Source organism: Zingiber officinale, chromosome 2B (genome assembly GCF_018446385.1).
Source record: "Zingiber officinale cultivar Zhangliang chromosome 2B, Zo_v1.1, whole genome shotgun sequence".
Classification (NCBI taxonomy): Eukaryota; Viridiplantae; Streptophyta; class Magnoliopsida; order Zingiberales; family Zingiberaceae; genus Zingiber; species Zingiber officinale.
In genome coordinates this window covers 24,156,048-24,172,844 of record NC_055989.1, presented here as the reverse complement: position 1 = coordinate 24,172,844, position 16,797 = coordinate 24,156,048, and the positions used below count along the sequence as shown (strand labels likewise).

General features: G+C 37.1%; 1 pseudogene; it reads right to left on the bottom strand.

Annotated features, from left to right (window-relative positions):
- Positions 1-5,384: 5,384 nt before the first annotated feature.
- On the bottom strand, positions 5,385-5,456 carry LOC122049920 (annotated as a pseudogene).
- Positions 5,457-16,797: the final 11,341 nt, after the last annotated feature.

Here is a 16,797-nt window from a genome sequence, read left to right as displayed (position 1 = left end):
GAAGCTCAATTCAAGGGGAAGCTCTTAAGAGCAAACCCAATGTATCATTTATTGAAACAATTCCTTTAAGTAATGATAAAAAGTTTGTTAGAAGTAATCTTTATCATTTTAATGCAATTTATCATAAAAATATGAAGCATGATAGAGCTAAAGAAAAATATGTATCATATCATGCTAGGACTACTTTACCTAAGGATAGGAAGGTAGAGAACAATCTAGGAAAGCAATCTAAAGAAATTAGATGTATGCCTAAGAAAATGAAAACACAAGGATTTAATAAAAAATCAAAATTTGAGGACTTAAGGAGTGAAAATCAAGTTTAGAGGTCAAGACTTGAAAAACTAGAGAGGACCCTAGATAAAATGATAATTAGTGTCAAAGGGTCAAAGAAGTCAAGCTTAGATTTAGGAAGACATGAGATATCCAATATAGGAGGGGTTTGGTATACAAATCTCAAGCCAAAAAGGATGTCCCTTCTTATCATAGAGTTTCATATAGTTATAGAACTAATCCTAGATCTAAGGGTCAAGTCAAGGTTCTAGGTGAGGCTATCCCTAGAAGTAACCTTGAAAAGATAAGAAGCCTAAGAAAGTCACTAAGAAATTCACAAAGAAAGTTATCTCTAGAGTTGACCTAGAGAAGATGAGTGTGACCAAGGCTTCTAAGAAGCCTAGGAGGTCATTAGAAAGGTAACAAGGAAAGTTATCCCTAGTGAGTACCTGATGTGCATAGATATTATGATTGTTTATGCATTTTTTAACGCACATTCACATGCTTTATTTGTATATATTCTTTGCACGATCATCTCTCTTATCGTTTATTCAGTATTTATTATTCATTTGTCGAAGAACTGCTCTTTGTTTGGCTTTATGTTGATAGGGACAACTTTTGAAGCACCGGAGTAAAGTAGAGCACGACCGTGCAACCCTGCACGGTCGTGTGTCCACTCCAGATAGAGAGCAGAGCACGGTCGTGTTGTTGGTTGCTAATCAGAAAACCTAGAGGTTCCACTGTATAAAAATTTTGTACAAAGGTCTGAACATTTTCCTAGCTACCATGTGTTCTTTTAAATTAAATATTGGATCGCCTGCGGAACTTAACACGTTTGATCCAAAACTTAATTTATTTGTTCTTTTAGGTTTTGACTTGGATCTCCTGCAAAACTTAACACGTTCGACCCAAATCACCTTAAGTTATTAATTCCATTAAATATTAATTTCCATAATTGGTTCCCAGTACTGACGTGGCGAGGCACATGGCCTTCTTGGATATGGGAGCAACCACCACCAACTAGACAAAACCTTTTATGGAAAGCTAATATTTAATTTCCTAAAATAACTTTAGGTTAACCGAAAAGAACAATCAAATCACAAGGAAAAATAAAATAAAAGAACACAATATCAAAAAACATATTCGAAATACTAGAATCGTAAGCCTCTTGTATTTGGTATTATTTCCATAAATAACTAGTATGATGCGGAAAGGAAAAATTACTAGTTATACCTTCTAGAAAGACCTCTTGATCTTCTACCGTATTCCTCTTCTAACCTCGGACGTTGTGTGGGCAACGATCTTCCGAGATGAGAAACCACCAACCACCTTCTTCTCCTCCTAGCTAGGTTCAGCCACAATAAGGAAGCTTTACCAAGGATGAAGAACAAAACACCAACCAAGCTCCAAGAGATGCAAGCTTTCCCTCCTTCTTCTTCTTCTTCTTCAAGTAGTATCCGGCCACCGCAAGAGCTCCAAAGGAGATGAAGGATTCGGACACCACAAGAGGAATAGAGGGAGAGGATGATGGCCGACCACAACACCAAGGAAAAGAGGAAGAGAACAATAGAAGTTGTAACCCATGAAGGCACCCCTACCCCTTCTTTTATATTCCTTGGCTTTGGCAAATAAGGAAATTTATTTATAATAAAATTTCCTTAACTTTCCTTGACAACAATTAATTAAGAAAAATTAAATAAATTTTCCTAATTAATTGTATGTGGCCGGCCACCTCATGTAGAGCAAATAGGATAATTTTAATCAACAATTAAAACTTCCTTATTTGTCTTTGGAAATTTTTTAAAAATAAAATTTCCTTTTAAAATCCCTTCATGGTTGATAAAAAGAAATTTCTATAGTTTTAATTTTCAACATGTGAATAATTTTTCAAAGAGAAAAAAATAAAATATCTTTCCAATCTACAAATAAGGAAAGAGATCTAATCTCTTTCTTTTAATCTTTTGTAGATCTTTTAAAGAGAGATATTTTAATTTTAATTCTCTGTAATAAATTATATCTTCCACATAATAAAAATTAAAATTAAAATTCTTTTTAATTTAATGGGGGCCGGCCACCTAAGCTTGGGTTCAAGCTAGGGCCGGCCACAAGGCTTGGCCGGCCCTAGCTTGAACCACAAGCTAGCTTGGCCGGCCCCTTTCTCATGGGTATGAAGGTGGGTATAGGTGGGTATAGTACTCTATAAATAAGAGGCTACGATAGGGACCGAGAGGAGGAATTGGTTTTGGTCTCTCGATAAAATTAAGCATCCCGTGTTCGCTCCGAACACACAACTTAATTTTATCAATAATAATTCATTCCACTAGAGAACTATTATTGAACTACCGCACCAATCCCAAATTACATTTTTGGGCTCCTTCTTATTATGAGTGTGTTAGTCTCCCTGTGTTTAAGATGTCGAATGTCCACTAATTAAGTGAGTTACTGACAACTCATTTAATTAATATCTTAATCCAAGAATAGTACCACTCAACCTTATCGTTATGTCGAATTAAGTCCACCTGCAAGGTTTAACATGACAATCTTTATGAGCTCATCTTGGGGACATTATCAACCTAGATTACTAGGACACAGTTTCCTTCTATAATCAACAACACACACTATAAGAAATATCATTTCCCAACTTATCGAGCTTATTGATTCATCGAACTAAATCTCACCAATTGATAAATTAAAGAAATAAATATCAAATATATGTGCTTGTTATTATATTAGGATTAAGAGCACACACTTCCATAATAACTGAGGTATTTATTCCTTTATAAAGACAGTATAAAAGAAACGACCTCAAATGGTCCTACTCAATACACTCTAAGTGTACTAGTGTAATTATATAGTCAAGATAAACTAACTCCTAATTACACTATGACCTTCCAATGGTTTGTTCCTTTCCATTTTGGTCATGAGCTACTGTTTATAATTTATAAGGTATTGATAACATCATCTTCTGTATGTGACACCACATACTATGTTATCTACAATATAAATTAATTGAACAACTACAACAAATGTAGATGATTTGACCAAATGTGATTCTTTATTCAAAATAAATGTTTACAAAAACTTAGGCTTTCAGTATACACTCTAACATGTGCAACCTTGCACCACCGTGTGGCCATCCCCCGAGAGAAAGTAGAGCACGGTCGTGCAACCTTGCACGACTGTGCCTCACAACCAGCAGCCAAGATCCACACGACCGAGTGAACCTCACATGGTCGTGAAGTACAGCCTGAGCTAAAGCAAGACACGGTTGTGCAGATGTGGCACGACCGTGCCACTTAACCAGAAGAGAAGAAGAGCTTGGCCGTGCAGATTTCGCACGGCCGTGGCACGGGTCATGCGACGCCCGTGCCCTAGCCTATATAAAGGCTTTTAACTCTTCTACTCAAAGGGGGGGGGGGGGGGGGAGAGAGACAAGTCGTCAGAAGAGATTTACCTTAGTGTCATTCCATGCTATCCCGGACCTCCGTTTGACATTCCGAGACCACCTTCATCACCGCATCAACTCTAGAAGCAAAGGATTGGATCCGAAGATTACTCGACGTTATTGGATAAGCATCTCTTCTCTTTCTCTCTTCTCGTTTAAAGATTGTATGCTTACTTATATTATGTCTTTGGGCTTTTCTCTCGTGTCTATGGAGTAGATCCTTTCTTCTAGGATCAGGGAGTAGTTGTGGATAGGGTTTGATGTAAGACTCATGTTTATGCCTTTACTCATTGGATGATTTCGCTTGCTTTGTTTCTATTTGATATGCATGAGACTTGTTGTTGAGATTACCTTGTCATATTAGTTGATTGTGTAGGAATTGCTAATTTCATAAAGAGAGGATCTTAGATCATATACCGAGGGGCCCTAGTGACAGGGGTAACCCGTTCATGGACATCTAGTATACTCCCTTGAAGGAAAGGCAACTTCTCCACAAGGAAGTAAGAGACCAAACCAAACCCCTATCTCTGTCCCTAATAATACCGATTAGATTTGTATTCTTGTGATCTACCGAGGCACCCTAGTGATAGGGGTTTACTGTAATAGGATTTCATAGGGATCTTCTCTGTTTAGTACTTAAGGATAGTAGCTTTAACTTCCAACGAATGCATGTTGATTGACAATGAGGAAAAGATAGAACATGATACATCAGGTTCCACCACAATGAAACCGAAACTCCTAGAACTCTTCCCAAGCCAAGTTAACCTTTCTCACTTTTGCTAGTTCTCACATCTACTTCCCCATTTCCTTTCTTCCTAAGAAATAGTTAACTTACAACCAACGGTAGTTTAGCTAATTCTACATGAACAATCACTAGTGCTTATAACCAGTCCTCGTCGGATCGATAATCTTTTATTACTGACGACGTATACGTGCACTTGCAGAAGCATAACAAGTTTTTGGCATCATTGTCGGGGACTACGTCTATAACATTAATGAAAATTATATTAGATTAGACTAGACTTTGTTTTTCTTTATTTCACTTTACTTTCTGCATTTTTATTAAAACTATAAAAAAACATAAGAAAAAGAGAAAAATATATTTTAACTCTTTATTTATACTTGGATTATTCAATATCTTGTTCTTGCATGCGAAGAGCTAATCTTTCAAGAGAACTTCTGCCGTTCGATCCAAAAATTGATAGAACTTTCCTGAGGAGAAGAAACTTGTAGAAACTCCAAGCAGAACAAGAAACTTCTGAAATGGCTGATAAACTTTTGAAGGATTATGTAGCACCTTATGCACGAGGGCTTCGGTCTAGCATCACTCAACCACCAATTGAAGCCAACAATTTTGAAATCAAGCCTGCAGTGATCCACATGGTCCAGCAAAATCAATTTGGAGGAGGACTGCATGACGATCTAAATCATCACTTGGAGCTTTTCTATGAGATCTACAGTACTATAAAAGTAAATGGGGTCCCTCTAAAAATAGTAAGGTTACTTTTTTTAGATTTTCCTTGAAAGACAGAGCCAAGCAATGACTTAATTCTCTACCAGAAAACAACATAACATCTTGGGATCAGTGTGAGCAGAAATTTTTGGATAAATTTTACCCGCCGAGTAAAACTACACACATGAGGAATTTAATTGCAAGCTTCAAACAAATAGACTCAGAATCGCTATTCGAAGCATGAGACAGATTCAAGAGTATGCTGAGACAGTGTCCCCATCATGGCCTCGAGAAGAGGTTGGTGCTACACACGTTCTACAATGGAATCAACTACCACACGAAGGTGCTCCTCGATTCAGCAGCAGGAGGGGCGTTAATGAACAAGATCCTTGATGAAGCTAAAGAGATCATAGAAAATATGGCAAAGAACCACCATCAGTGGGCAATTGAAAGATCTAGAGGTTCTTTCTCTGGGAATCCAATAAAGGCATTAGGAAAATTCGACGTAGATGTAGTCACGCTCATGTCTGCAAAGCTGGATGCTCTGACCAAGAAGCTTAAGACCATGGGGAACAACACATCCAATGCAATAGTGTGTTTGTGAAAGTTGCGGAAGTTCGGATCATGCTCAAGATACTTGCCCCCTAGAATCAATACAAGCACAAATGAACCAACTTGAGCAATGCAATGCGATAGTCAGTTATAACCAAAAGCAAAATAATCTCTACTCCAACACATACAACCTTGGGTGGAAGAACCACCTAAATTTTTCTTACCGGGTCAATCAAGATCAAGGACGAGCAAAACAAAGTTACCAACCTGGGCAACAAATCTACCCACCCGGACAACAGACTTATCAACAACAACAACCTTCACAATTGTCCAGAATCGAAAAGATGCTTGAAGAAGTTCTCTTGGAGCAAAAAGAGATGAAGAATGAAATCAAGCAATTGAATTAAAGATGGGAGAATTCTGAAAAGCATCAAAAGATACAAGACAACCAAATCACCCAGATAGCCCTGTCCTTTTCAAGAGCACCGGGAGCATTTTCGGGAAAGCTCGACATGAACCCGATGGAACATTGCAACCACATTGAGCTGAGGAGCAGATGAACTTTGGGAGATCCCCAAATGACTACCCAGAAAGGAATTAACTCAGAGGAAGAGCCCTCTCCTCTCATGCCTAATTTGGTCCAGAACAAAGACAGGGAGGAGATCACTAAGAAGGTTGAAGGGGCTCTTCCACTTCCCCCACAAAGTCAGATAATTCCTTTCCCCCAGAAACTAATTACATCCCAAAAGGATGAAGAGTTCCATCGATTCCTTAAGAAGATTAAATAAATTTGCATTGAAGTACCTCTGATAGACGCACTGCACAAATGTCGAAGTTCACTAAATTTTTAAAAGGTATTCTATCTAACAGAAGATAGAAGGGCGACTTCGAGACTGTAGTATTGACAGAGAAGTGCAACACTCTACTCATGGAAGATATCCCCCTAAAGCTCCAGGATCCAGGAAGTTTTTCTATACCGTGTAAAATTGGCTCTGAGCTCATACAGAAGGCTTTCTGCGACTTGGGAGCGAGTGTCAGCCTACTTCTATACTCGTTATGTAAGAAGCTAGGACTCTATAACTTCAAACTTACTACTATGACACTACAATTGCCTGCCCATTCATGTAGATACCCAATGGGTATAGTGGAAGATGTGCCAGTAGAGGTAGGCGAATGCATCATTCTAATAGATTTTATCGTCTTGGATATGGAGGAGGATCCCAAGATCCCAATCATCCTTGGAAGACCATTCCTTGCCACCGCTGGAGCCCTCATTGATGTGAAAAATTACAAGTTATCCTTGGAGATCGTAAAGAAAGGTTAGAATTCAATTTATCTGATTCTCCTAACTACATCTCCTCTTCTCAGGGAAATTATAGCAAGACGAATGTACACAAAGCTGAGGAATGCGGTTTCCAAGAGAGGTCACCTCCAAGAAGAAAAAAGAAGTACATCGTCCTGCACAAGCAAAACTGAAAGAGCAGACTGGAGCATTAACCCTAGGAGGAGAGTCATGCTTCCATGGGTTTAGTCCACACTAACTGATATGAAGTCGAGCTAAAGACCTAAAACAAGCACTTCTTGGGAGGCAACCCAAGGATTTTTATTTGAATTGTTATTAATTTGTCGTTCTATTTTTTTTAGTTAGTTCAATGAAGTATTTTTTTATTGTCGGATCTTTATTTGCAGGATGTGCATAACCTCCATGAGCTGGCCGTGATCGTTTCATGGGCATGGGGGCATCAGAGGAGTCAAAAGGGTGAAGGGTGAGACGCTACGCGCATAAGAGAGTCGACCGTGTGACCCCACACGGTCATGTGAAGCTAACAGAGGAAGAAATGACACTGGTCGTGCAACCCTGCACGGTCGCGTGGCCTGTGTAGAGAAAGAATAATACACGGTCCTGCCAACTAGCACGACCGTGGGAAGTCACCAGAGGGGAAGAGGGCACAGGCTGTACAGATCTGGCACGATCATGCGATCTCGGTGAGGAATATCATGGATGATATGGATATTACTAGACAACAAGTAGATGCTCTTTACTAATATCATCAGCACATTGGCCACCTCCCTAGTATGCCTAGATTTCCCTCCGGCACACATCGGGGACCCCCTTATCCCCCTCCCCCGCCACTGTATTGATTTCATCGGGACGATGAAAGGTCTAACTCTGGGGGGTGTTGTGTTTGCACAACATGAGTCCAGTCGAGTCCTTTTCTTTTCTTATCTGCAAATTTATTTAGTTTTCTTTATCTACTTGCATTTCATCTTTATTTCTTTTAATTTCATATTTCTTGCATCTCATTTGCACTTCCTTTTCCTACTTGTAGTTTTTCATCGTTTTTATTTTGAAGTTTTGAGGCATATTTGAGAACATTAAACCTTCTACTTCCTCTGCTGACTTGTCCAATAACAAAATGACTAGCACGTGTAATTTCTTAGTTCATGTGTTGTAGAGATAGTGTTAGTATACTTGGTGTACCTCCTTTCTCTATCTTTAGTAGCATGAAATAAGCTAAGTATTGTATGGAGTTTAGTATAAGTCTTGACCTAACCTTAAGGATCTTACTTTCACTTCACTTAAGTACTTAAGCTTGAATAGTAGAAATATTTTGAAATAGTTATGATTCATCCAATTTGCTTAGTACTTTTGTTCCCATGGGAATTCCTTAGTTACATTTTGGTTACTGGATGACCTCGGATCATGGAAGCTCATTGGAAAATCTAAATCCCAACATATGCATCTGGAATTTGTGATTAGTGCTACACCTCGATAACACCAAAAAAAATAAAATAATAATAATAATAATAAAAAGAGTTGAATAAGGGATAAAAAATAGTTGTCGTGAGTGGAAACTAACAATTTACCCCTTTGAGACTGAGTTAGGTTACTGGAGAAATAAATGTTATGTTTCTCTTGATTCCCAGTAGTATCCTTTGAGACCTTGTGTAAATTAAGGAAAACGAACCAAGTGTGTGGCAGGTAAGTGCCTATCACCGGGAACATTAGGAACTCAATTGTATGATGACTTGATTAGGACAGAAAATTGAAACTTGAAGAGTTTGAGTTACTTATTGCATCGAGCACAAAGAACTTATGCTTAGGCCATACTTAGGTTACTTCATAATCATGCGTATCAATGAAACCAGTTGATAGAGTTAGGCGAGTACACTAGGGATTATGATACACTATAAGAACTCATGAACATAGATTGCAGCGTTTTTCTTGAGGACAAGCAAAGGTTCAAGTCTGGGGGTGTAATGTGCGTAGATATATGATCGTTTATGCATGTTTTAATGCACATTCACTTACTTTATTTGTATATATTCTTTGCACGATCATCTCTCTTATCGTTTATTCAGTATTTATTATTCTTTTGTCGGGGATCTGCTCTTTGTTTGACTTTATGTTGATAGGGACAACTTTTGGAGCACCAGAGAAAAGAAGAGCATGGTTGTGAAACCCTGCACGACCGTGTGGCCATTCCAGAATAGAGCAGAGCACAGTCGTGCAACCCTGCACAGCTGTGTGGCCATTCCCCGAGAGAAAGCAGAGCACGGTCGTGCAACCTTACACGATCGTGCCTCACAACCAGCAGCCAAGATCCACACGGCTGTGTGAACCTCACACGACCGTGAAGTGCAGCCTGAGCTAAAGCAAGACACGGTTGTGCAGATGTGGCACGACCGTGCCACTTAACCCGAAGAGAAGAAGAGCTTGGTCGTGCGGATTTCGCACGGCCGTGGCATGGGCCGTGCGGCACCCGTGCCTTAGCCTATATAAAGGCTTTTAACTCTTCTCCTCAAGGGGGGGGGGGGAGGCGAGCCGTTAGAATAAATTTACCTTGGTGTCGTTCCACACTATCCCGTACCTCCGTTCGACGATCCGAGATTACCTTCATCACCGCATCAACTCCAGAAGCAAAGGATTGGATTTGAAGATTACTCGATGTTATTGGATAAGCATCTCTTCTTTTTCTCTCTTCTCGTTTGAGGATTGTATGCTTACTTATATTATGTCTTTGGCCTTTTCTCCTGTGTCTATGGAGTAGATCCTTTGTTCTAGGATCAGGGAGTAGTTGTGGATAGGGTTTGATGTAAGACTCATGTTTATGCCTTTACTCATTGGAAAATTTCGCTTGCTTTGTTTCTATTTGATATGCATGAGACTTCTTGCTGAGATTACCTTATCATATTAGTTGATTGTGTAGGAATTGCTAATTTCGTAAAGGGAGGATTTTAGATCGTATACTCGAGGGGCCCTAGTGACAGGGGTAACCCATTCACGGACATCTAGGATACTCCCTTGAAAGGAGAGGCAACTTCTCCACAAGGAAATAAGAGACCAAACCAAACCCCTATCTCTGTCCCAAATGATACCGATTAGACTTGTATTCTTGTGATCTACCGAGGCGCCCTAGTGATAGGGGTTAACCGTAATAGGATTTCACAGGGATCTTCTCTGTTTAGTGCTTAAGGATAGTAGATTTAACTTCCGACGAATGCATGCTGATTGAAAATGAGGAAAAGATAGAACATGATACATCAGGTTCCACCACAACGAAACCGAACTCATAGAACTCTTCCTAAGCCAAGTTAACCTTTCTCTCTTTTGCTAGTTCTCACATCTACTTCCCCATTTCCTTTCTTCCTAAGTAATAGTTAACTTACAATCAATGATAGTTTAGCTAATTCTATGTGAACAATCACTAGTGCTTATAACCAGTCCTCGTGGGATCGATAATCTTTTATTACTGATGATGTATCCATGCACTTGCGGAAGTGTAACAGTACCTAACATGTCCAAGGAGTACTAATAGATTTTGAGTTCCTAAGAGTGTGTTCTCTACACCCTAGATAGGTTTAGAGAGTGTCAACTCTAATTGGAAGGTTAGTTAACCCAATCTATGTGAAGTTGACACTTGAAGGCATTTTCAAGATTTTGTTAACCTTGGAAAATGTAGGTTTAAATGTTTACTCTTTTGAAAGAGGAAAATGTGCCAAAAATTTAAAGATTTGGACTTAAATAATTGACACAATTCGGTTAGAATCAAAGAAATAACAAATTAGGATTTTGGTATTTTCTTTGGAGATAAGGGCAAAATTTGATTTATTCTTTAAATTTAGATATTAATTAGGGGTACTTAGATAGATAATCTAGTTATATTCTTTATGCTAAATTATCATAATTACTTTGTATGGCTATCATATGCCATGACATCATATTTTACATTCATATTTTTATAAAGATATCATATTGTTCGGACACTTTAGAGCTAGAGGGAGGGTGAATAGCTTGTCTTGCTCACTCGCTCACTTTGTAGATGTTGTTATAGCAAATAAACTCAAAGCAAAGTGTTGGTATAATTTGCACTAATGATCTAACTCAAATTTTGATAAATGATGAGTTAAGTTAGGTATTTTTGTGATCTAATTATTTTATCAAGTATGCAGGAGTTGACGGGTCTGGACGACCTAATACCAGGCTGAAATCTAGCTAGGTCCATGGGGCCCGATAGTTCGTGTGAAGCCTAAATAGGTTAAAGGGTCAACTTGATATCTGGCAGGAAGTACAGCTGGGTCCACGGGGCATGATAGCTAGCTGAAGTTCAGTTAGGTCTACGGACTTGACAACTGGCTTGAAGACCTGGTGGGTCGAGAGGCTAGTCGATAGATTTTAAATTGGTAAGTGAAGGAAAGTCATTGGAGGAGAGTGACTAAGTGAGGGTGTGTCCCGGTTGAGGGGACAGTAGATGTCAGTCTAATTTAGGTCTATTTTAGAAACCTAAATTGAGACCCTGATTAGATTATCGTCTCAAGAACACAGGATCTAACTCATAAATCCTTATAAACTATTCATAAATATATTTTTCTAACTCTATATTGTAGAGACAAATGTAGACCTTCAAATTCTACACGTGTGGAAACTGTTAAAGCTTGATTCTGAGTTTGAAGTCAAAAGTTATGACCTTCAGAAGATTGTTGTATCAAACCAGCAGTTAGAGGCGCCTTGAAGAGCTTTAAAGGCACCTTCCAGAGGATAAAACCTGAAGTTTTCATATTTTATCATCATCAAAGATTGGGATGGAGGCGCCTTGGAGGAGGTTGAAGGCATCTTCCACAACCTATAAAAGCCCTATTTGAGCAACATTCAAGACACAACTCTTCTACAAGTTTGTACACGTCTGTTTGGAGTTCCAACTACTCCATTTTCCTACTACTGCTCTGCTATGACACTGCTACACCCAACTACTGCTAAGGAGCTATCCAACACTAAGCCTGATCCAATCATTTTCAAGGGTATTGGGTAATGAAATATTAATACTATACTTAATTGTTGCATAAAGAAAAATATAGCGTGTTACACTCTTTGTTATTCTTTAGTTGTATTGATCCTCTCTTTTGTCAGTTTCGGAAGAGGTATTTTAGTGGATTATCCATCGACAGGTTTGAGGGACTTGGGTCTTGGAGTAGGAGTCGCCGAAGGCTCTGAACCAAGTAAAACTGACCGTATTTATCTCTATCTTCTTGTTCTTTTTTAATTTCTATATTTTTCCATTGTGTAATTTATTTTCAAAATCTAAAAGAACAAGTTTTTCAAACCACATGATTCACCCCCCTTCTCATGTGTGACTCGATCCAACACAAAGCTACCAAATGCTAATATAAGAATTTACTTGGTATCCACCTCAATATAAGGTAACTAATCCAAGGACCTGGCCCTCTCTCACACATTTACTATCAATGCACTCATTCTCAAAAATACTTCGGAGGTAGAGAAACCTCGTACAAGCTCTCAATACAACAAGAAGAAAATGAGAAGCTAAATAAATGAAATCTTACAAGACTTATAACAATGAAACCCTAGCTTGCTCTCTTATTGTTTGAAAATGTCTCTTGATCTTGGAAATGCAACAACACTTTTCTCTAATAACCTTCAAGAATCAGTGGTGAGAATCGGAGGGGAAGATGTGAGAACTGTTGCTCTTTTAAAGCTATTGAAGCACTTTTACCTGCATCCTACGCCAATGGTCATATCTCAATTGATCATCAGATCATTGGGGAAGCTGAATCGATTGACCAATCAATTCAGAGCACTTTTATATTCTCACAAGAAGCCCTAGAATTGATTACCTCAATCAATTCCCTCTTCTGGTGATAAAACACTACCTAATCGATTGACCAAATCAATTACCATGACCAGAATCGATTGCTCAATCGATTCTGCACTACTGTTCTCACAAATAAACTATCTAATTGATTAGATTGATCGATTAGACTTGGACCAATTGATTAGCCTTTGCCCAATCAATTGACTAATAGATTTAGGCCCCTTTCTATGTTCTCGCAAGAACATTCTAATCGATTACACAATCGATTAGCTTGAAAATGCCCTCCAAGTGTCAACTTCTTCAAGGTTAGGTTAACTACCATTTCAATTAAAATTGACACTCTCTAGATCCATCTAGGGTGTAGAGAACACACTCCTAGAAACCCAAAATTGATTGGTGGTCCTTGGGTGTTCTAGGCATTCATTAAGGATAACTTCTATTGATACCTTCCTAATGACCTTCCTAGGCTTCTTAGAAGCCTTGTTCATGCTAGACTCTTCTAGATTAACTCTAGGAATACCTTCTCTTGTGACCTTCTTAGTGACTTTCTTATGCTTCTTAAAAGCCTTAGTTACATTGGTCTCCTCAAGGTTGACTCTAGGGATGACCTCTCTTGCAGCTTTAACTTGACCCCTAGACCTAGGTTTAATTCCTTAACTATATAGAACTCTATGGTATTAGGGCACATTCTTCTTAATTTTAGGTTTGTAACACAAACCTCTATGGTCATTGAATGACTTTTGCCTATCTATTCCTAGGTTTTGTCTATTTGACACTTTTAAGACATTTTCTATTCTTTTAAGGATCTTTTCTAATTTTTCAAGCCTTAACCTCAAGGCTTGGTTTTCCATTTTTAAATTCTTAGATTTGGATTTTTCTTGATTCTCTTAGGCATTTTTCTTTTTAGGTATATACCTAAAATCCTTAGAGTTATTTCCTAACCTATTTTCTAACTTCCTATCCTTAGGAAGAGTTGTTCTAACATGAAAAGATACATATTTCTCCTTAATTCTATCATACTTCCTATTTTCATGATAAATATATTAAAATTTGAAGAATTTGAGGGATGTCCTAAGACAATCGGCTTATGATTTTTTCTATTTATTTGATAAGTATAAATTCACTATTTGAGTGCATATTATATGTTTGGTTATCTTAAACTCATTTACTAAATGCCCGTAATATAATAGATAGCATGAGAGAATTTGTGATTGGATCGCAACTAGTGATTATCTCTACATGTTTAATTATGAATATATTCAAATTTCTCTAGTCATCGAATTGATGCATTCAGACATCATCAATTCTGTAAGACTAGCACTGGTTATACTCCTTGGTTTGGCCAGGTAGCTATTTTCTCACTGGCTGGAGACATTGGGATGCAGAGAGTTAAACATGGATGCTGGTTATGGTAACTAGATGATTAGAGTGATTTACTGTAAGGCTTCATATGATTTTCTACATATATATAGATATGTCTGTGAAGTTCTTACTGCAGCACGAGTGCAAGTTTCCTTCAACTTGAGGTATACAAGTCATCTTGGTCATGGAGACTTATACTTTAACATCTTAAGCAAGCATCTCATTAAGGTGTGGATCCGGGATGATTGGGTATAAGTTGAAGCACCCGAAGGTGTTTGGATAGCCCACAGAGGATTCGCCGTCCTTGCAAGGAGACGTATACCATATGGACACTCGTTAGGATTATTACTCAAAGTCTTTGGCCAAAGTATCATATGTTAAGAGTGTGAGACTCTTGTACACATGTACGAATAATTTGAATCTACAGAATAAGGAAGTATTACTTGGGCTAGGTGTAAAGTAGTCAGCCTAATGGGTACAAGACACAAAGACCATGTCCTGAACTAAGTGGGTATAAGACGAGTGAAAGGAACCAGACATAACTCACTGTAGCTGCTAAAGGGTTTATAATTAATTCTAAGATTAACTATGATTTTCTGGCTAATTTGGGATCATGATGTACTACTAGGTGCCACTCATGATCATTCTATAATTAAGTATTTAATTATGGACGACCAAGATAAACTGGGAACCTATTGGGTCAACACACTAATGAGTCTCTAAAAGACATAAAACAAGTTAAAGAATAGGATTTTTTAGATCAAGAGATAATTGTTTGGTTGGACCATACATAAGACAAATATGAAAATATTTGTCGCAATGGAAGTGCGGATGGACCACATCTCTTATGGAAGAGTTGGACCATATTTGGTTTAATCATGAATTAGTCATGAACCAACTTGGTTTAGTTGTGAACTAAACCAAGGGATTAATGAGCTAATTTTTGGTTAAGGGATAATGGGTTGGATTTGGACTTTCTAATCTAACTCATTAATGAGGGCTATATATTGATATGGTTGAGAGAAAATTATACATATTAGATCATTAATTGACTTGTAAGGTTTTTGAAAAACTTTAACCTACTTTCTCTTCTCTTCTCCCTCTCCCCTCTCTCTTTGTCGCCGCCAACAAGGGGAAGCCTTTCCCCTTGTTGCCATGACCACCACAAGGGAGAAAACTCTCCCTTGTGTACTTCTCTTCCTCTTCCTCTTGATCCCTCTTCTTCGCTCGTGGCTAATAACTTCTGAAGGAGAGGCTTGTACTTAAGGAGTTGTCTTGAGGAGCTCGGCGTGGATATATATAGAGGCAAGGTTCGACAATGTCGCTACGGTTGATGCCCTTCTCGTTACAGGTCATCTGCAAGGTACACCTAGCGTAAATTTATTTTATGTAAAAATTTAATTATGCAATCATGTTTGGTATGTTTTATCCTTGTATGCATATGGTGCGTGTGATGTAATAATTTAGGAATTATTATTGTCATATTTTCCGCTGCGCATGTTTACGAAACGTGTTTTAACACTCATCTCATCGGGCATATCCCAACAGTGGTATCAGAGCCTGATCATACTTCAACATGATCATAAAATTATTTTACGATTCGTAATTTATGTTGTAATTAATTTTGAATTTTTTCAGAAATTATTAAGATTTTTTTTAAAAAAATTTATAAATTGTTAGAGAATTCTATTTTTGAAAAGTTTCTGATATAATTTAAAAAAATAAATTTAGAAATATTCTATTAATTTACAAATTATCATTTCTAAAATTTTAAGAAATATTCTATTTTTGAAAATTTTCCTAATTTTTTAGGTATACTAAATATGAAAAGATTCTAAAATAAAAAAAAAATCATATTTGAGATATTCTAAATTAAATTATAGAATTAATCTTTTCTAGAATTTTTTAGATTTATTAAAATATTCCATTTTTGGAAAGTTTACTAAATTGTTAGGAAATACCAAATTTGGAAAGATTTAAAAATCATAAAAGTTCAGATCTAAGATATTCAAAATTAAATTATAGAATTAAAATTTTTTGAAATTTTTAGATTTATTAAAATATTCCATTTTTGGAAAGTTTCCTAAATTGTGAGGAAATACCAAATTTAGAAAGATTTGAAAAATCATAAAATAAATCCAGATTTAAATTATTCTATAATAAATTAAGAAATATTAATTAGTTATTTCTTAAATGGTTAGGAAATTAATTTCGAAATATGTTTTCTTAAATAATTAAAGATTCTTAATTAATAGAAAAATTCTAGATGAAATATGTTAATTAAATTTGGAAATTAGTTTCCTAATTTGATTAGATAAATCTTGATTTATTAAAATTAGATTTATAATATTTTTTTATTTCTAAGATAGAATTATAGCATATTCAAATTTATGCCATGAACATACCATATTGTTTGCCATGTAGATGCATTAATTATGACATGATTAGATTTTGTCATGTGTGTGATGTGATTAGATCTTATTATATGTATGATGTGTCATCCTATGTCATGCATGTGATGTGTCATGTCATCATTTATGTCAAGCGTGTAATGTGCTATGTTATCATTTATGTCATGCGTGTAATGTCATGTAGATAAAATT